Source organism: Gopherus flavomarginatus, chromosome 5 (genome assembly GCF_025201925.1).
Source record: "Gopherus flavomarginatus isolate rGopFla2 chromosome 5, rGopFla2.mat.asm, whole genome shotgun sequence".
Taxonomy (NCBI): Eukaryota; Metazoa; Chordata; order Testudines; family Testudinidae; genus Gopherus; species Gopherus flavomarginatus.
Window position 1 is genome coordinate 34,663,699 of NC_066621.1, and position 21,724 is coordinate 34,685,422.

The following is a 21,724-nucleotide window of genomic DNA, read 5'->3' on the forward strand; positions in this document are numbered from 1 at the left end:
TGCCGCACAGCGCACCGCAAGAGGCAGGGGGGCAAGCAGATGATCCAGCACAAGGGGGGAGAGGAAATGTGGTTGGGGAGAGGAAAGGCCTTGGGTTACACTGAGGGAGTGCAGATCAGGGGTGACACCTCAGAAATCTGCAGCAAAGGGATGGACAGGTGGGCTGCGTGGATAGAAAAGGCAGTGAGCCTAAAAGGGGAGTGGGGTCTAATGGTCAGAGCAGGTGGGGGCTCTATCCCTGGTGGGGGCTCTATCCCTGGCTCTGGGAGCAGAGGTGGGTCTAGAGGTGAGAGCAGGGGGACTGGGAGCCAGGACTCCTGGGTTCCATAGTGGCGGCTGTTTTTTCCTGTGTCTCCCTCCCTAGAGGTCCCAGCCCAGCCCCCTAGCGGAATCTGCCTGGGGGAGGGGGTTGCCCTGCCACTCCAGATTCGTGATTCGAACCCCTCTCCCCATGGGCTCTGACATCACAGAATGTCCCCCCAAGTCAGAAAGTAGGAGCCCCTCCCCGCATGCAGAGGAAGCTAGTGAGATTCTAGGGGGTCTCTGGCAGAGGTGACAGCACCCACCAGACACCCACTCATGGTTGCAAGGAGAACCTCCTGCACAGCCCCCTGCTACGAGGGACCGGGGGCACCCAGCCAGCGTCAGGAGGTGTGCTCCCCCTGAGCCCCTCCCCCGTTACTCCAGCATCTGAGCATCTTCCTAATTCGCAGGGTAATTCTCCTCCCAGGCTCGTGCGAGGGTGGGAAGCGCCACCAGCCCCATTTCCCAGACGGGAGAACTGAGGCCCAGAGAGGCTGAGTGATGTGCCCAAGGATACCCAGGAAGTCTGTGGCAGAGCAAAGCATCTTTCTGCCTCCTCACTCCCAGGTCTGGCCTGCTCCTGGGTCACTGGATGGTGCAGGGGGGGGTGCCTCGGGGCAAGGGGCAGTGCAAGGGGAGGCCTCAGGGGAAGGGGCAGTGCAGGAGCGGGGTCCCAGGAGAAGGAGCAGTGGGAGGGCAGGGTCTCAGGGGAATGTGAGGGGGCGGGTCCCAGGTGAATGGGTGGTGTAAGGGTGGGGTCTCAGGTGAATGGGTGGTGCAGGGGCGGGGTCCCAGGAGAAGGAGAAATAGGAGGGCAGGGTCTCAGGGGAATGTGAGGGCAGGGTCTCAGGTGAATGGGTGGTGCAGGGGCGGGGTCCTAGGATAAGGAGCAGTGGGAGGGCAGGATCTCAGGGGAATGCGAGGGCAGGGTCTCAGGTGAATGGGTGGTGCAGGGGCAGGGTCCCAGGAGAAGGAGCAGTGGGAGGGCGGGGTCTCGGGGCAATGTGAGGGCGGGGTCTCAGGTGAATGTGTGGTGCAGGGGGGTCTCGGGGCAATGTGAGGGCAGGGTCTCAGGGGAATGTGAGGGCAGGGTCCCAGGTGAATGGGTGGTGTAAGGGTGGGGTCTCAGGTGAATGGGTGGTGCAGGGGTGGGGTCTCGGGGGAATGTGAGGGCGGGGTCTCAGGTGAATGGGTGGTGCAGGGGCAGGGTCTCGGGGGGAAAGGGCGGTGCGGGGGCAGGGAATCGGGAGAATGGGCAGTGTGGCATTGGGGACTTTGGGGAGGAGGCAGTGTGAGGGCAGGGTCTCGGGGCAAAGGGGAAGGGTGTAGACGGGGTCTCAGGCAAAGGGGTGATGTAGGGATGGCGATTCAGGGGAATGGGTGGTGAAGGGGCGGGGACTAGAGGGAAGGGGCCGGGGGGGGCTGGGACTGGGGGAGGGGCAGTGCAGGGGCGGGGTCTCGGGGGAAGGGGCGATGCAGGTGTGAGGTCACAGGGAAAGGGGCGGGGACTGGGGGTAGGGGTGGTGCAAGGGCAGGACCTCGGGGGAAGGGGCGATGCAGAGCTGGGAGTTAGGGGAAGGGGCAGGGCCTCGGGGGAAGGGGCGATGCAGAGATGGGGGTTAGGGGAAGGGGCAGGGCCTCGGGGGAAGGGGCGATGCAGAGATGGGGGTTAGGGGAAGGGGCAGGGCCTCGGGGTAAGGGACGATGCAGAGATACGGGTTAGGGGAAGGGGCAGGACCTCAGGGGAAGGGACAATGGAGAGATGGGGGTTAGGGGAAGGGGCAGGACCTCAGGGGAAGGGACAATGGAGAGATGGGGGTTAGGCGAAGGGGCAGGACCTCGGGGGAAGGGACAATGGAGAGATGGGGGTTAGGGGAAGGGGCAGGGCCTCGGGGGGAGGGACAATGCAGAGATGGGGGTGAGGGGAAGGGGCAGGACCTCGGGGGAAGGGACGATGCGGGGGAAGGGATTAGAGGGAACAGGTGGTGCAGGGGCAGGGTTTTAGGACAATGTGAGCACAGGGTCTCGGGTGAATGGGTGGTGTAGGGGCGGGATCTCAGGGGGAAGGGGCGGTGCAGGGGCAGGGTCTTGGGGCAATGTGAGCACAGGGCCTCGGGTGAATGGGTGGTGCAGGGGCAGGGTCTCAGGGCAATGTGAGGGCGGGGTCCCGGGTGAATGGGTGGTGTAGGGGCACAGTCTCAGGGGGAAGGGGCAGTGCAGGGTCAGGCTCTCGGGGGGAAAGGGAAGCTCAAGGGCAGGAACTCTGAAGAAGGGGCAATGTGAGGGCGAGGGTGGGACCTTGGGGAAAGGGTGCAGGGGAGGGGTGTATTGGGGAGGCACAATGCAGGGGTGTGGATTTGGGGGAAGGGGCAGAGTGAGGGTGGCGTATTGGGGAAAAGGGGCAATGCGAAGGCGGAGCCTTGGAGGAAGGGGCAGGGGCAGGGCTTTGGGGAATGGGGCAGGGATTAGGGGAACAGGTGACGTGAGGCCAGGACGTCGGGGGTAGGGGCAGTGTGGGGGCAGGACCCCAGGAGGAGGGGGCAGGGGCAGGGCTTTGGGGAATGGGGCAGGGATTAGGGGAACAGGTGATGTGAGGCCAGGACGTCGGGGGTAGGGGCAGTGTGGGGGCAGGACCCCAGGAGGAGGGGGGCAGGGCTTTGGGGAATGAGGCAGGGGTTAGGGGAACAGGTGATGTGAGGCCAGGACGTCGGGGGTAGGGGCAGTGTGGGGGCAGGATGCAGAGGGGGCAGGGGGCAGGGGCAGGGCTTTGGGGGGAGGGCGGAGCTCGGGGAATGAGGAGGATTAATTCGGTTCAGTGGCAGGTTTGTCTGTGGGTGACACTGGCACTGCAGGGGGGGTTAAAGCCGGGCTCACCCGAGGGAGGAGGACGGGGCTGGGTGGCCGGGCACAGCGGGAGTTCGGGGAGTGACAAGGAGCCGGTTACGAGGCTCATCGGACACGCCCAGAAACCAGCTCACACCCAGACGGGAGGTTAAAGCCCCAGCGAACAAGGGGCGCTGGGAACATCCCCGCGGTGCAGACAAATGTACCAAGTCACCGGGCAGAGACAGACCCGGCACTGACCTGCCCCCCCCTGGTCCTCGGCCTCCGCCCCCCCCGCGCTCCCGCTCCCCACCCGATCAGCTGCCTTGTGCGGGGGGTGAAAGGGGCGAAACGGCGCGGCACGTTCCCACGCGGAGCAGGTTAATACACTGCACTGGGGGCGGGGCTCTCTGGGGGCGGGGCGGGGGGCGGAGTTGGGGGAGGGTGTCAGGTTGACCCAGGGACCTGCCCTCGCCTGGGCTCGAGAGGACGGAAGCGCCCCGGGGCAGTCTGGGAGTTGTAGTTCATGGCTCGTCTCAGAGCGGAAGTGACGCACATTTTCTCAGGCTACGTGCCCCCTCCCGCAGCACACTGGGAAGCGTAGTTCTCCCTCTCACGCGCGGCCTGTATTGGAGGAGGGGCCGTAAGTCGTAAGTTCGCCGCATTTCTCCCCGCTCCCTGATTGGTGGAGAGAGCGCGGGACAGACTCAGTGGGCGGGGCGAGCCTGGCCGGCTTTAGGGAGGGGGGGCCCAATTCGAACAGTCTCGATGGGCCGCGGCAGGGAAGACCAAACAAACCCCCAGTACGAGCCCTGTGGGGCGGTGCTCAGCGGGCGGCGCTCCCAGGCTGCGGCGGGTCCTGCACTCGCTCCCGATCTGCGGCGGCGCTGAGGGACCTGCTGCCGCAGACCCAGAGCCAGCGCAGGACCCGCCGCAGAAGTGCTGCCGCAGACCCGGAGCGCCGCCCGCTGAGCCAACATTAAACAGGCGCCTCCAGCTAGGGCAGAGATTCGCACTGCGCGGGGCCGGGACTGGGGGATTGGTCTAACGCCAGCCCTGGGGGTGAGGCCCTGGTTCCTGCCCCGAGGCTTCGCTGCCCCCCCCCGCCCCGCCACGGGGGCAGCCGGCGGGCGGGGCTGAGCCGGGCCGCGGGGCACAGAGGCAGGACAGGGAGAGGCGGCTCCACACTGGGGGACGAGGGGCTCAGACACCCAGTTCCAGGCGCCAGGCCCAGCCCCTGCCATGTCCCTGCCCCGGGAGCAGCCCCGGGCCCGTGGGAGCCGGGCTGCGGGGGGCACAGGGCAGAGGCAGCGCAGAGTGGAAGGGCTTCACCCCGCCCCCCCCCCCAGCTGGGCCTGGAGGGCAGCGGGACGGGGGGGGCGGTAAGCTGCCTGGGAGCAGCCCCACAAGCGGCAGCCTGGGGCTGCAGGGCCTTCAACCTGCCCCCCAGTGTCCCCCCCATCCTCTGTGACTCTCCTGCCAGCACCGCCCCCTCCTCTCCTTCTGTAGGGCCCCAGCAGCCCCTTCAAGCCCCCCCAACCAGCCCCCCAGTGTCCCCCCATCAGTTGTGACTCTCTCGCCAGCCCCACCCCCATCTGTGGGGATCCCTCAGCCCCCAGCATCCCCTCCCCCATCGTGTACACTCTACCTGGCCTTTCCCTTCGCTCCGACCTCCTCCTCCCCCTCCGTCCTCAGCACTCCGACACTGACCTCCTCCTCTCGCCCCACCCCTGACATCCTCCTTCCCGTTCTCAGCACGCCACCACCACTTCCTCCTTCTCCCCCCCAACCCCGTCCTCAGCGCCCCACCCCTAATTGCCTCCAACCCATTTTTCATTGCTGGAACCCACTTTCCCATCCCCCCACTCCCTCAGTCCATCCCCAGGGTGTGAGGTTCCTCATCTTCAATCTCTGCTACACCCAAACCTGCCAGGTTCCCCTTTTCAACAACTGTGGGGTCATCCAACCCACCGACACCCATCCACTCTGGGCTCTCTAAATCCCACATTCCCACAATGCACGTTGGTAACCCCACCCTCCTCTATCCCTAATCCCCCTATTCCCTTCCCTGGGGTCCTCCTGGACACCCCAACCCACAGTCAGGCCCCCACATACATCCCAGTCACTCACATGCTGAGCTACTTCTTCAGAGACCTCCGCAGCCCGGCAAACTTCTCCATCCATGAGCCCTATGGACCTGTGGCCAGGAAGCTCCCACTTTGTCTGGGCAGGGTGTGGGTGTTAATCTTTTCCTGTTTTGTGTGTGCTGTGCTCACAAAGGCTTTTTGCTCCCTCGGGGTGAGGTGTGGTTTTGGCCGAAGATGAGGTGTTTGGTAGCCCTGTGGATGCTGTGTGGTGTCTGGAATGGGGCGTGTGTGTTCCCATCATGCCCCTTCCCCTCTGCCTGCAGAGCTGAGGACAGACAGGTCTGAGGAGCAGAGCAGGAGCTCTGGGAAGGAGAAGAGCAATATGAAGATGGAGTGTAAGATGAGGCCAGGTAAGTTCTGTGGAGGGAGACATGCTGGACAGGGCCTAGGATTGGGGAGACAAGCAGGTGTGGGCCCCGGGCTCAGATTTCTAATTGTAGCTGTGATGGCAGAATGGGAGGAGGGTTGAAGCTGAAGCCCTGGTGTGCGGGAGTAGCGAGAAGAGGAACCTCACCACCATTGCTTTTTCTTTTCCTCTTGTGTTGTGTTTCATAACAAGGGAAAAGAAGTCGCGGGGATGGAGTCCAGCCCTGAGGTGAGATGGAAAGTGATCAAGAGCAGTGACAGCGTGAATCCTGTTGATGCCAGGCAAGAGCTGCCCAACTGGGACAAGAGTAACCGTCTCTGTCGGTGAGATGTGTATCTGGTTTGGGAAGGGCTCTGGTCACAGCCCTCCTGGCTCCAGGCAGGGACTTCCCGTTATCTGGGTGTGGGTTTCCGGACTATCTGTGGCTTCAAGGGAGATGTTGCCATTTGTGAGGGCTGATCATCTCTCTTGCGAGGAGTGGTGTGTGCTCCCTAGCAGAAAGTTGGATCCATGAGGGTGACTCCCTGTTCTGAATTTCTTTCTTCCTCCTAGGTTTCTCTCTCTGTGTTGGCCAACTTTCACTCAAACTCTCTCTGTCTCTCCTTTCATGGACACCTGTCATGTTCAGTTGCCTGCATTCTCTTTCTCTGCTCCCCCTTCCCCAGTCTCCTATGGACTCAGCTGGGTCTATCTGCCCACGGGCAGGGTCTCTGCCATACTGGGAAGGATGTGTCCTGCCTGCCAGGATAAGGGGGTTGCTCCTCCCACTCCCTATCTTCAGGGAGACCTCATTGCTGTAACTGGGTCACAGCGTGAGTGGCCAGTAATGTCTTTGGGGCTATGAGGTCTGAGACTGAGAAGGGTGGGCTCACGGTCATGGCTTTGGGCAGAGGAGAAGTGGGGCTGGGATTAGAGAGGCCCCTTGTCACCAGCTAGCTCCATTACTGCATCACCCAAAAGTCTTGCTCAGGGTCCATTATGCCTCCTTGTGCTGGGCACTGCAGGGACAGTCAGAGGGACAGCAGGATGCATGAGGAAATAGATGAGTGTGTGAGGCAGATGGGTGAAGGGGTGTGTGTGACATACATTGGGGACGGATGAGGGGTTGAGGGCTGGACGGACAGCAGGACAGATGGAGAGCTGCAGGGACGGATGGTGATGTCACAGGCTGGACTTGTGATGGGTTCAGCTCTTGGCCACTGGCTCTGTCATCTCCTGCCCCCATCTGCCCGTCTGACTCTGTCCCTGTCTCTCGCAGGCAGCACTCAGCAGAGTCTGGCCCTGTTGTTACACTGGTGCCTACATCCAGCGCACACCTGTGCATAATGTGCTCCTGGAGAGCTCAGGCAGAGAGAAGCATGTGGCTCATGGCTGCTGAACCAGCTACTCCAAAGAGTGCCGCAGATCTCCCCCTCCTTGGGCAGCAACACCCTGATCAGGGGGTTCCCTGTCCCTCCTCGCTGCCAAAGCGGCCTGCTCAGCGCAGAAACCGAGGTCACCTGCCTCCGCCCAGCCTCTAGCTGGAGCTACTTCAGCCCCGAATTGCTGGTATCCAGCCTGGCCGGAGTTGGTGCGATGTCCTAGTGGAGTCCGTTCTTTCTCCCTGGTAGATTATGATTTTCCCCACTGCAGTTAGTTGCTCTTTCTCTGCTTCCCCATAGCCCCTCCCCAGTGATAGTGACCCCTGCTGGCCAGGAACGGGAGTGTCCTGTATGTGCCTTCTTGTAGGAGCAGTGACTCCTGGTGGTGAGGGGCAGCAATGCCTGGCATGTATCCCCCCTGGCATTGCTGCAGAGACCCCTGGTGGCAACTGAGGGCAGTTGCCTATGTGACCCCACTACTGCCATTGCCCCTGTGAGCGCTGGTGGGTAGGTGAGGCAGGGCTCTGTATGTACATCAGCCATTGGGGCAGGGCCCTCTGTGTATCCCACTCTCATCTCGACTGTAAGCTGTCTAAACTCCTACCTGCCTCATGGGGCCACAACCGTGGTACCCCCAACCCACCCAGCAATGTCGTCAATCTATCCAACTACACACTCAGCCCAGAAGAAAAGCCTGTCCTATCTCGGAGACTCTCTTTCTGCCCTGCCACCTCTACCAACATGATACAGTTCTGCAGCAATCTGGAAGCCTACTTTCGCCGTCTCTGATTCAAAGAATACTTTCAGGACAACACTGAACAGCGCACTGATACACAGATACCCTCCCACCAACAGCACAAGAAGAAGAACTCCACATGGACTCCTCCTGAGGGTCGAAATGACAGTCTGGACCTATACATTGAATGCTTCCACTGACGTGCACAGGCAGAAATTGTGGAAAAACAACATTGCTTGCCTCATAACGTAAGTCGTGCAGACCGCAATGCCATCCACAGCCTCAGAAACCACCCAGACATCAAAGAGGCTGATAAAGGAGGTGCTGTTGTCATCATGAACAGGTCTGACTACCTAAAGGAGGCTGCCAGACAACTCTCCATCACCAAATTCTACAGGCCACTTCCCTCAAATCCCACTCAGGAATACACTAAGAAACTGCAAAATCTACCCAGGACACTCCCTACACTAACACCGGAACATATCAACATACCCTTATAGCCCCGACCAGGGTTATTCTATCTACTACCCAAGATCCACAAACCCGGAAATCCTGGATGCCCCATCATCTCGGGCATTGGCACTCTCACTGAAGGACTGTCTGGATATGTGGACTCTCTACTCAGACCCAATGCCACCAGCACTCCCAGCTATCTCTGTGACACCACTGATTTCCTGAGGAAACTACAATGCATTGGTGACCTTCCAGAAAACACCCTCCTAGCCACCATGGATGTAGAGGCTCTCTACACGAACATCCCACACACAGATGAAATACAAGCTGTCAGGAACAGAATCCCTGATGATGGCGCAGCACAATTGGCTGCTGAGCTCTGTGCCTTTATCCTCACACACAACTATTTCAAATTTGATGACAATATATATCTCCAGATCAGTGGCACCGCTATGGGCACACGCATGGCCCCACAATATGCCAATATTTTTATGGCCGACCTGGAACAACGCTTCCTCAGCTCTCGTCCACTCACGCCCCCTTCTCTACCTACGCTACATTGATGACATCTTCATCATCTGGACCCATGGGAAGGAGTCTCTGGATAAATTCCACCACGATTTCAACAGCTTCCACCCCACCATCAGCCTCGGCCTGGACCAATCTACACAGGAGGTCCACTTCCTAGACACCACGGTGCAAATAAGTGATGGTCACATTACTACCACCCTATACCGAAAACCTACCGACCGCTATGCCTACCTTCATGCCTCCAGCTTCCATCCTGGACACATCACACGATCCATTGTCTACAGCCAAGCACTGAGGTACAACCGCATCTGCTCTAACCCCTCATACAGAGACCAACACCTACAAAATCTCCACCAAGCATTCTCAAAACTACAATACCTGCACGAGGAAATAAGGAAACAGATCAACAGAGCCAGACGTGTACCCAGAAGCCTCCTAGTGCAAGACAAACCCAAGAAAGAAACCAACAGGTCTCCACTAGCCATCACATACAGTCCCCAGCTAAAACCTATCCAACGCATCATCAGGGACTTGCGTGGCAGGCCGGTCCTCGCCCACAGACAACCTGCCAACCTGGAACATATTCTCACCAGTAACTGCACACCGCACCATAGTAACTCTAGCTCAAGAATCAATCCATGCAACAAACCTCGATGCCAACTCTGCCCACATATCTACACCAGCGATGCCATCACAGGACGTAACCAGATCAGCCACACCATCACCGGTTCATTCACCTGCACGTCCACCAATGTAATATACGCCATCATATGACAGCAATGCCCCTCTGCTATGTACATCGGCCAAACTGGACAGTCGCTACGGAAAAAGATAAACGGAGACAAATCAGATATTAGGAATGGCAATATACAAAAACCTGTAGGAGAACACTTCAACCTCCCTGGCCACACTGTAGCAGACCTTAAGGTGGCCATCCTGCAGCAAAAAAACTTCAGGACCAGACTTCAAAGAGAAACTGCTGAGCTTCAGTTCATCTGCAAATTTGACACCATCAGCTCAGGATTAAACAAAGACTGTGAATGGCTTGCCAACTACAAAACCAGCTTCTCCTCCCTTGGTTTTCACACCTCAACTGCTAGAGCAGGGCTTCATCCTCCCTGATTGAACTAACCTCATTATCTCTAGCTTGCCTGCATATATATACTTGCCCCTGGAAAATTCCACTACATGCATCTGATGAAGTGGGTATTCACCCATGAAAGCTCATGCTCCAAAACGTCTGTTAGTCTATAAGGTGCCACAGGATTCTTTGCTGCTTTTACAGATCCAGACTAACACGGCTACCCCTCTGATACTTTCAGAATATGTTTTGGTTCTGAGAGGTGAAAGGCTGCTCTGTGTGTGATGTTATGGAGTGACGTAGCAAAGGTTGATTGCAGAGGTGATGCATGTGCCACAAAAGTTGTGAGGTCCCTCCCCTAGCTCTGGCCCCAGAGTCCAGAATTTACATAAACCCACCCGCTGACCTGTGACTAAGAATCTGGTTGCAGAGGTATTTCGTGTCCCACAGCTGACTTCCCACAGTCCAATCTGCAAAATTTTCTTGTTGTCTGAGGGGAAAGAAGCATTTTCCCCAACTATGGAGTTGTTTAAAACTTTCAGTGTGGAAATGAGATCAAAGCCCAGCAGCTTATGTATGTCTAAAAATTGCATTTAGTCATTAATCATTTTTTATCTGTGGTATTGATCCAAATATGAATTAGAATGATAAAAAACTCTATTTTTAAACTGGAGAGATACAAAGCACATAAAATGTGCATTTAAACATTTCACAAGAAAAGCATGCTGCTAAATACAAATATTCCTTTTCAATCTCTCTTATTTCACTATCCTTTGGAACCCATGTCCCTTGCCTAACAAGAGTTATGTAGGTTCGGGTGAGTCCCGAAATCATGAACTGCTAAGTTCCGTTCTACTGTCTTTGATTCATATCACCAGAATAACTGTACTTTATTACCCCTGCCCTAATAAGAAAGAGACCGGGGATCCCACAGCAGCTGAAATAACCCTTTGGACATGCACCCCCATCATGCAATGCGGGGTGGGTGTGAGCATGCATATCAGCAACAAAAGGCCTTTACAACAGATCACCAACAGATATCAGGGTAAAGTTCATTCTCACCTTGCTTACATCCTCCCCCTAGCCAAGAATTGGTGGTCCTGATAAATCACACTCCCTGTTGTACCAACACATTGGTATTGAATGCAAAGTTATGGCTAGCAAAAGTAGCCACCCATCTCTGCCTTGTAGCATCCAGCTTAGCCCTTGTTAACACATAAGTCAGTGGATTGTTCTCTGTCCACACCTGAAACTGAGCACCACACAAGTAGTCTCGAAATTTCTCAGTGATGGCCCATTTCAAGACCGAGAACTGCTGCTGGTGGTGGGATAGTGAGTTTCGCTATCAGACAGTCCTCAGCTGGCAATGCCTACAGATTTACATTTCCTTCCACTTCCTGGTACGGGACTGCTCCCAGACCCTCCAAACTGGCATCAGCATGCAGGATAAACGGCTTGTTTGGGTTAACAAGAACTTGGACTTGCACATGAATCAGGCAAATAATTATTTCCCGTAAAGCTCTGTCACTTCTCTCATCCCACCATGTCCCAAATGGAGAAGAGAGGAGCCCCTCCCATGTCCCAGTCCAGGAACACCAGAGTGTGGTGTGGTTGTGACTCAGTCCAGGTCTGCTAGTGCTGCAAAGGAGAAGATTTCCTTCCTCAGTCCAGGTCAACTGGAATTGTTGTTGCAGTGGGGAAAAGATGTCTTTCATCTGGTTCTTAGATGCTTTGGTGAAAGGGGACAGGCAGAGGCTTTTTTCTTCCCTCTGCAGCTCAAATTGCACACTTCTTCTCTGCTTTTTGCTCTAGCTTGACTTCTCTCTTGCATCTCAATTTTCTCTTTCCTGACCTCATTCCAGAGCATTCACAGCCCAATTCTCTATCCTAACCCTGAGCTCTCTACTGCACCCTGAATGTCTCATTCTAACCCCACCCCAGAGTCTGCACCCCCAGAGCCAGTGCCTTCATCCCTCTGCATTCCAACTCTCTGTCCCATGTAGCCTGATATAGGGTGTACTAATAATATTAATTTGGATAATTTGATGAAAATTTAATTGATTAGCTTACATGTTATTTAATTTAATTGAGTTACAAAGTTACATTTGCATTACTGCTATTCAAAAGATACATATGGCATTATATACAACAAAGTTTTGGTTAATATACTCACAGCCTTCCTTGATAACCTGGTGGTAAGAGACACAGGACCAGCCTTGCAGTTCAGGTTTCTCAATTCTTAAGTGAAAGATGCTGTGCTTAGGGAAAGCTAGTGTTACTTAGGGTTTACTTGAATATGTTAAACTTAAAATCAAAACCTAATAAACAAAGACTAAAAACGTAGGGAAACCGAACTTAGCCTAGTTCCCTTGAAACTTAAAGTTTCAGAACAAGTACAGCCTACTGCTAGTACATAGAGAGAGAGTGGAGGACGTAAGTCACAATGATAGAGCAAAGTGCTCTAGCGAGGTGGCTTACCTCTTTTATAGGGCACAAGGGCCGGAAATCCTTCCTCCTAAGCCCAAATTTCATTCCTCACCCACAAAACATTAGGGTACATTTACTTCATAGACTAGTATGTTTGTGCTTGTTGATGACATGTACTTATGCACATAAGTTACCTTGTAGTGTACCTGTTAAATCTGTGGGTACAACACTGAATAAAACTCTATGCCATTCTCCATTGTCGATTGGTCCAAGTAAAGGTCTTGGACAGGCATGGGTACTTATCTATTTAAGTAACATGAGAAAGGTCGATTTTCCTCTCTGAGTAAAAGGTCACAATATAGATATGCTAACTTTGCCTTAGCTTAACATACAGGATATGGCCTCTAGGTTCTCGTAAGTCATGTGTCTCAGTCTCCTAATCATTTTTATTGCCCTCTTCTGGACTCTCTCCAGTTTGTCCACATCCCTTCTCATGTGGGCCCCAACCCCAAAAGTACTCACATTTTACCCCATTGAGCCCAAAATGCCAGCTTTTAATATGTAAATAGGGTGCTGCCATGGTCAAGTCACTCCCGAGCTCTCCAGCGGAGCCTGCTGGCACAGAACAAGGTGAAAATTAGCCAGGATGTCACTCAGTCAAATCCCTGTGCTCCCCGCAGGTGATATCGGAAGGCTCCAAGATGGATCATTTCCCTTTCTCTCATCAGCTTCAGGCCCCAGGGTTACAAATGCACAAACCAGTTGGGATTCTCCCCTGGCCTCAGGGTGTGGGGCTGCTCTGAGGGGATGGACTTGCACACTTGGGATATTAGTGCAAAGATACAATTTCAATTTCTCTTAGAGAAATTGGAGGGCAATTTATATTTGGTACAAATCTTATTTAGTGAAAGGAAAGCTGCAGTGACAGCCTGGTTACTGGGGTGCAAAACACCTTCCTCCTGGGAGAAACAAGAAATTAGAATTAGAAATTTACATCGTTTGTTCCAGTGTTGGTACAGGTTTAATTTTGCTTCTGTGTAGGTTTGTTTCAGGCTGTGACCATTTTGGTTTATTGGGTTGTTTTGTTTTTTTTAGTTGGAATGGAGCTTTTAATTGACATTTGCTGGATTCAAATGGCTGACTTGCAACACCAGTTTTGACATAGTTCTGCATATTTTATTACGATTTGACCAGTATTCAAGGATTCAATTCCTTTATAGGAGGTTTTAGAGGTCATGCTTATTTATTTGATGTTATTTTATCATTCTGCTGTAGCACACTTTTTTGATAAAATGTTGAAATTATTAATTTACAGCATTTGTTAGCTTTTATTTTTACAAACAAAGTTTTTCTTAATGTTTGGGTTTTAAATTAAGCCTTGTTTTTGGTTTCAATTTTTCATTTAGGTTTTGGTTACTGATGGGATCTTTAAGAGAACTTTGGATTCAGTACTAAAATTTGGACAGATTTAGAATATTTTAAGTAAACCGTGTTTACTATTTTATTTTAATAAAGTTTGTATTGCTGTAAACCCTAGCCGGGGGGAGAGGAGATGAGCCTGGCCTTTAACTGAGAAGGAACAGAGGCATGGCCCCCGTGAAGGGTGAAGCCAGGTGATGGAGGGCACAGCTCCCCAATTTTTTTTGTCTAGCCCATCTCAGGCCTGGTCTACACTACACTGTTAAACTGATTTTAACAGCGTTAAATCGATTTAACGCTGCACCCGTCCACACTACACTGCTCTTTATATCAATTTAAAGGGCTCTTTAAATCGATTTCTGTACTCCTACAAAACGAGAGGAGTAACGCTAAAATCGATATTACTGTATCGGATTAGGATTAGTGTGGACGCAAATCGACGTTATTGGCCTCATTATTTTACAGTAGCTACCCACAGTGCACCGCTCCAGAAATTGACGCTAGCCTCGGACCATGGACGCACACCACCGAATTCATGTGCCTAGTGTGGACGCTCACAATCGACTTTATAATATCTGTTTTATAAAATCGGTTTAAGCTAATTCGAATGTATCCTGTAGTGTAGATGTAGCCTCAGTCCCCCACTAAAGGAGAAGAATCTGATGCCACCCCTGCAGGTCACTGAGTGTCACTGCTGCTCCATGGGAAACATGCTCTGTGCCTTACCCAGATTGGTGGGAAACACACTCTGTGCATTACCGTGACTGGTCCGTGGGTGTCACTGCTTGTAGACGGCAGACACATGCTGTGCATTACGCCACCTGACCAGTGGGTGTCACTGCTGCGCCAAGCAAAACACCTTCTGTGCATTACTCTGGCCACGTCCAGACTAGGAAATAAAATCGATTTTAGATACGCAACTTCAGCTACGAGAATAACGTAGCTGAAGTCGAATTTCTAAAATCGAGGTACTCACCAGTCTGGACGGGGCGGCATCGATGTCCGCGGCTCTCCGCGTCGATTCCGGAACTCCGTTCGGATTGATGGAGTTCCGGAATCGATGTAAGCGCGCTCGGGGATCGATACACCGCGTCCAGACTAGACGCGATATATCGATCCCCGAGCAATCGATTTTAACCCGCCGATGCCGCGGGTTAGTCTGGACGAGGGCTCTGACTGCCCACTGGGGGTCACTGCTGCTCCAAGGGAGACAGAAGAGCGGCCAGACTGGTTCAGACGCAAAGTCTATCTAGCCCAGTATCCTCCTGTCTTCTGACAGTGGCCAGTGCCAGGTTCCCCAGAGGGAATGAACAGAGCAGGGAATCATCAAGTGATCCATCCCCTATTGCCCATTCCCAGCTTCTGGCAAACAGAGGCTACAGGCACCATCCCTGCCCACCCTGGCTAATAGTCCTTGATGGATCTATCCACCATAAACTTACCTAGTTCTTTTTTGAACCCTGTTATAGTCTTGCCCTTCACAACATCCTCTTGCAAGGAGTTCCACAGGTTAACTATGCAACTGCCTTGAGTTTACCCGCCCTCCCCTGGCCAGGTTGTATATGGAAAAGAGGATGAGGATGAGGAGAGCCATGATGTGTCTGTCAGTGGCTGGTGCCTCAGTTTCCTCTAGGCAGCAGTGCTGCAGGCTCCTTTGGTCTGTGCCCATGCAACTGTGTCTGTGGAAGGAGGAGTAGAGGCTCATTCTTCCCAGCCCCACGCCCCACCCCCAGCAGCTGGGGAATCCAGTCCAAATTTAATCTTGGTAGCTGGGCTGGGATTGGGTAGGGCTGGGGAGGAATTGGGAGGGAGACAGATGCACCTGCTGTGAGGGAAGATCCTCCCATTCCCTGCCAACCCCATTCACTCCTTGCAGCACAGCACCCCCTAGCATTTCTTTCTCTGTCATGGGAGCTGTCTGCTGCTTGCTTCTCCCTTTGCATCATCTCTCCCCATCCTGGAGCACTGGCATTGCCCATCCTGTGCAAACAGGGAGGCCCCGGTGTGCCCCATGGCACTGCCCTGCAATTGTGGGGGCAGCTGTTGGATGGAGCCATATCAAAATATGGGGGAGAGCAAGGCTGGGGACCAGGACTCCTGGGTTCTCCCCTCAAATGTGGGAGGGGAGTGGAGATTAGGGGGTAGAGTGGGGGAGGGACAGGGCTGGGATCCAGGGCTACTGCTTTTTCTGGTTTTCTCCACCTCCTGCAGCTGCCTCGATCCTTTCAATGTGTTTCTTGTTCCATATTCATTTGCTGACTTGTGTAAATCACCCCAGAAGTGGCTGCATCTCAGTGTTGGGTGAGGCACCCTTGGCTGCATGACCTCCTAACCGCGTCTCTCTCCCTCTTCGGGTGACCCTGCAGCACTCAGCAAACATCCACAAGATCATGAGGCACTTTGAGCACTGTGCAGGCAGGGGCCAGGCGCCCAGCCCTCCCTCCAGAGAATGGGACACAGCATCGACTACTTTTTACAGGGGTTAAAAAGGGGAAAGGAGGGCAAATCAGAGGAGTAGGTGGCCAGGGTCTGAGCAGGGGGTGGAAATTGACTGGTCGGGGGTCAAGCAGCTGGAGGCAGAGTTAGGAGAGGGACTGAAGGCAAAGTCAGGGAGGTGGGAAGGAGCCGGAGTTAAGCCCGGAGGGAGGCGCTGCCAGAGGGTTAAACCCCGGTACAGGCAGGGGCCGAGTGGGAACAGTTATCCCTGTGGGCTGAGACTCCAGTGTTTGCAAACATGGGTAGGGGGAGCAGAGGGCTTTTTTATTTCCCCTCTCACAGGCAGCACCTCTCAGCATGGACTTCCCAGGGCTGGGCTCTTAAAGGCACAGGCATCCCACTGCCTAGACACTGCAGCTCCTCTCTGATGTAACCTACTAAGGTGCTGCAGTAGGAGACTCAATTCAGTGAAACTGGGCATTCCCTATATGCCCCTCAGCCAGGGGGCTGTACACCCCCTTCCCCGATTTTCCCCAACACCTCCTCCCTCAGTGGTCAGGTAGTTACATGCTGCGCTGCCAATGTTGTCATTGGTTGCAAATTTGAATGGAAATTGAAACGTTAACACACACTTTAAAAGCAGATACAACGTATGAAAACTACTTGTACCTGAGAAAGTCAAATAGGTTTGGAAAGTGTGGACAAAGCCGGGTTTCCTCACCCAGCTGTTGTGTTTGCTGACAATATTGGTGCATTGGCTTGGGCAGTGTTGGCCAACCTTAGAATTTCAAATGATGATTTGTAAGCGAGGTGTGAATGAGCTCTCCCCTGGCAGCTACTGATGACCAGGGTTGGGGGGAAGCTTTGGGACCAGACTGTATTTACATGAACTCACCTACTCTGCTGAGGTATCCAGCGGACAGAGCTGGGCTGCCTCTGCTCTAGGTGCCTGGAGGAGGGAAGGTGTGTGGGGTCCAGCCTGGGACTCTTCCTCCCTCCTACCAAGCCCTGACTATTAATCCCAGCCCTGGCACTCCTTTCTTCAAGCGCCATGTGGGCCAGAGGAAACGTGTGGTAGGAAGCACAAGGGCCAAGCTTGTGAACATCAGGTGCAGCAGCAAGAATCGCAACTATCAGGGTAGCAAGTTCTAGAGCCCTATCCCATTGTGGCTACCCCAGCCAAAGACCTGGCTCTCGGAGGTGTGAGTCACCCAGCAGGAGGGGAAAGATTCACTCTTACACAGCTGGAGACAGGGGAGTTGAGCTCTGGGGCTTTACCACAAGCACGGGTGGGTGGCAAGTTTGTAGAAATTTTGGTGGTGCCCAGAACCTGCCCCCAAACTCCACCCCCACCTGCCTAAGGCTCTGGGAGGGTGTTTGGGGGGGATTAGGGTGCAGGATTCAGGCTTTAGGATGGAGTTTGGGTGCTGGGTGCAGGCTCCGGCAGGGTTGTAGGAAGGGGTGAGAGGTGCAGGCTCTAGGGGTGGGAAGGAGTGTGTGGGAAGGAGTGCACCCTCTGGGAGGGAACGTAGGGCTAAGGATGAGGGATTCATGATACAGGAGGGGGCACAGGACTGGGGCAGAGTATCAGGGTTCAGAGGGAGCTCAGGGTTGGGGGTGTTGGAGAGGCTGAGGGCAGCCTGCACTAGGACTCTGGGGCTACAGTTCTGCCCAGAATCCCTCTACTCCAGCAGCAGGAGCAGGGCACATGCTGCTTTTTGTCAGGCAGGGATGCACCACAGCAGAGGGGAGGGGTGCCAGGCAGGGGCCAGGGGAAGAGACCCAACTCCAAATATTGCTGGAGCAGGGCCCCCAGCCCTGAATGTTCCTGGAGCCCGAGCACCACACATGTATATAACCTGCCGCCTATGACCACAAGCCAACACATGGTCCCACTGAGATTTGAACTCAGATTACAGGATTCAGAGTCCTGAGTGCTGCCCATTACACCATGGGAGCAGCTTGTGCTGCCTTCTCTGCACATCGGTGACCCTCATGGGGCTGCTTGTGTAAGAGGGCTCTTGGCCCTTTACTAAAACTTAGTGTGTGTGTGTGTGTGGGGGGGGGGGCGGTTGGTTGGCTAGTTCCCAGCACCAATAGAAGGGGGAAGGATCAATGGGAAATCAGGACCCTGAGACTGACAGTCCCCAGGGACAATGGGGAGAGGCCAAAGCTCCAAGTTAGCTGCACTGACAGGCCAGACAGTGTAATGAGAGAGTCACCAAGCCAGGGGGTCCCATCCTCCATGTGAGCTGGAACTGCCTGGGTGAGAGTGGGGCAGAGCTAAGGAGAGAGCAGGAGTCCGAGAAGAGCCGGGGAGCAGAGCTGCGCAGGTGTAGTGCCAGAAATTGCTGCATGTAGGAATTTGCAACCTGTAGCAGTTACTGATACCTGAGGTTGTTCTTATTTGCTGACTTGTCCTAATTGGCTAAAACTTGACAGTGGTTTCTCTAGCAAAGGCCAGTCCCTGGCCCCTTGGTCCAGACATCCTCCTTCATATCAGGCTAGGGTGACCAGATGTCAAAGATGAAATATTGGGATGGTGGGGGGCAGAGCAAAAAAAAAAAAAAGCCAGAGGGCCCCCCTGCCGCCAAGCGGAAGTGGCACAACCCCATCTCCAACCAATTCTTGGCTCCAACCTCTGCTACACCCCCAGCTCCCCCGTCCTCTCACTCCTGGGCCCAGCCTGGGCTCCAAGCTCTGCAGCCGAGCCATGATCCGGGCCCCTCCTGCAGCTCCCGGGCAAGGGGTGAACCAGCAGCTCCTGGCAGGAGCGTGTCTGCCCCACTTGTGTCTCCACCCCCCGCCCACCTGGGCCCTGCCTGCTCCGTGCTGCCCCCAACCCAATGCGCTGCCCGCAGGCTGCAGGGCTGGAGCAGCTTCTGCGCTGCGCTCCTGGCGATGGCCATGGCCAGTGTGCAGACCTGCGGGGGAGGGGCGCAGCCTTCCCTTTCCAGGTCTGCAAGGGGAATGTAAAGCGGCCGTTCCTGCGGGAGTAAGGCGCTGCCATCCCTCCCTAGCTCTGCCAGAGGACTGGGCAGCAGCAGTATTAGCAGGGGCAGGGCGCTTCATTGTTTCCCCGGCTCTGCGAGGGGAATGGAGAGCGGCCGTTCCTGGGCGCGTGGTGTGCTAGGTTCCTTCCTAGCTCTGCGACGGGAGAGGGGAGCGGCCGTTACTGTGGCGGCGGGGCACTGGGTTCCCTCCCCAGCTCTGCCAGGGGCCTGGGGAGCAGCCCTTCCAGCGAGATTAGGGCGCTGCCTTCTCTCCCTAGCTCTGCGAGACAACTGGGGAGCGGCCCTTCCTGCGGAATTAGGGCGCTGCCTCCTCTCCCTAGCTCTACGAGACCGCTGGGGAGCGACCTTTCCTGCGGGATTAGGGCACTGCCTTCTCTCCCTTGCTCTGCGAGACCACTGGGGAGTAGCCCTTCCTGCAGGATTAGAGTGCTGCATTCTCTCCCTAGCTCTGCGAGACCGCTGGGGAGCGACCTTTCCTGCGGGATTAGGGCACTGCCTTATCTCCCTAGCTGTGCGAGACCACTGGGGAGCGCCCCTTCCTGCGTTATTAGGGTGCCGCCTTCTCTCCCTTGCTCTGCGTCACCACTTGAGAGAGGCCCTTCTTGCGGGATTAGAGTGCTGCCTTCTCTCCCTAGCTCTGCGAGACCACAGGGGAGCGGCCCTTCCAGCGGGATTAGGGCGCCGCCTTCTCTTCCTAGCTCTGCCAGACCACTGGGGAGTGGCCCTTCCTGCGGGATTACGGCGCCGTCTTCTCTCCCTACCTCTGCGAGACCACTGGGGAGTGGCCCTTCCTGCGGGACTGGGGCGCTGCCTTCTCTCCCTAGCTCTGTGAGACCACTGGGAAGCAGCCCTTCCTGCGGGATTAGGGCCCTGCCTTCTCTCCCTAGCTCTGCGAGACCACTGTGGAGAGCTCCTTCCTGTTTGATTTGGGCTCTGCCTTCTCTCCCTAACTCTGCGAGACCACTGGGGAGCGCCCTTCCAGCAGGATTAGGGCGTTGTCTTCTCTCCCTAGCTCTGCGAGAGCACTGTGGAGCAGCCCTTCCTGCGGGAGTGGGGCGCTGGCTTCCCTCCCTATCTCTGCCAGGGGCCTGGGGAGCAGCCCTTCATGCGGGATTAGGGCGCTGCCTTCTCTCCCTACCTCTGCGAGACCACTGGGGAGCGGCTCTTCCTGCGGGATTAGGGCGTTGCCTTCTCTCCCTAGCTCTGCGAGACCACTGGGGAGCAGCACTTCCTGCGGGATTAGAGCGCTGCCCTCTCTCTCTAGCTCTGTGAGACGACTGGGGAGCGGCACTTCCTGCGGTATTAGTGCGCTGCCTCCTCTCCCTAGCTCTGCGAGACCACTGGGGAGCGGCCGTTCCTGCGGGATTATGGCGCTGCCTTCTCTCCCTAGCTCTGCGAGACAAATGGTGTGCGGCTCTTCCTGCGGGATTAGGGCGCTTCCTTCTCTCCCTAGCTCTGCAAGACCACTGGGGAGCGGCCCTTCCTGCGGGAACGGGGCGCTGGCTTCCCACCCCAGGTCTGCCATGGTCTTCGGGAGCAGCTATTCCTGCGGGATTAGGATGCTGCCTTATCTCACTAGCTCTGCGAGACCACCGGGGAGCGATCCTTCCTGTGGGATTAGGGCGCTGCCTTCTCTTCCGAGGTCTGTGAGACCACTGGGGAGAGGCCCTGCCTGCGGGATTAGGGAGCTGCCTCCTCCTAGGCAGAGGAGGGGCGCAGGCTTCCCTCCCCAGCTCCGTCAGGGACCTGGGGAGCAGGCCTTCCTGCGGGATTAATGCGCTGCCAACTCTCCCCAGCTCTGCGAGACCACTTTGGAGCGGCCCTTCCTTCGGGATTAGGGCACTGAATTCTTTCCCGAGCTCTGCGAGACCACTGGGGAGTGGCCCTTCCTTCGGGATTAGGGCGCTGCCTTCTCTCCCTAGGTCTACGAGACCACTTGGGAGCGGCCCTTCCTGCGGGATTAGGGCACTGCCTTCTCTACCTAGGTCTGCGAGACCACTTTAGAGCGGCCCGTCCTGCGGGGGAGGGGCGCTGGCTTCCTTCCCCAGCTCCGCCAGGGGCCTTGGGAGCAGCCCTTCCTGCGGGATTAGGGCGCTGCCTTCTCTCCCTAGCTCTGTGAGACCACTGGGGAGTGGCCCTTCCTGCGGGACTAGGGCGCCGCCTTCTCTCCCTAGCTCTGCGAGACCACAGGGAGCTGTCCTTCCTGCGGGAATAGGGCGCTCCCTTCTCTCCCTAGGTTTGCGAGATCACTGGGGAGCGGCTCTTCCTGCGGGACTAGGGCACTGCCTTCGCTCCCTAGGTCTGCGAGACCGCTGGGGAGCGGCCCTTCCTGCGGGATTAGGGCGCTGCCTCCTCTCCCCAGCTCTGCGACACCACTGAGGAGCGGCCCTTCCTCCGGGATTAGGGCGCTGCCTTCTCTCCCTTGCTCTGTGAGACCACTCGGGAGCGGCCGTACTTGTGGGAGCGGGGCGCTGGCTTCCCTCCCCAGCTCTGCGAGGGTCCTGGGGAGCAGCCCTTCCTGGGGGATTAGGTCGCTGCCTTCTCTCCCTAGCTCTGCGAGACCACTGGGGAGCGACTCTTCCTGCGGGATTAGGGCGCTGCCATCTCTTACTAGGTCTGCGAGACC

General features: G+C 55.7%; 1 long non-coding RNA gene and 1 other non-coding gene across 3 annotated transcripts in view; one reads left to right on the top strand and one right to left on the bottom strand.

Moving 5' to 3' along the window:
* Nucleotides 1-13,533, top strand: part of LOC127052670 (uncharacterized) — a 39,507-nt gene extending 25,974 nt beyond the window's left edge. The window contains exons 1-3 of one of the 2 annotated variants that reach the window (XR_007774849.1): nucleotides 5,441-5,623; nucleotides 5,833-5,963; nucleotides 13,325-13,533. This is a non-coding gene — a long non-coding RNA (uncharacterized LOC127052670). Of the gene's footprint in view, nucleotides 1-5,440; nucleotides 5,624-5,832; nucleotides 5,964-13,324 lie in introns of those variants that run through there. The other variant, XR_007774850.1, reaches the window with a different exon arrangement.
* A 4,438-nt stretch (nucleotides 13,534-17,971) lies between these two features.
* On the bottom strand, nucleotides 17,972-18,043 carry TRNAQ-CUG (transfer RNA glutamine (anticodon CUG)). Its single transcript has one exon. It is a non-coding gene; the product is annotated as a tRNA-Gln (tRNA).
* Nucleotides 18,044-21,724: the final 3,681 nt, after the last annotated feature.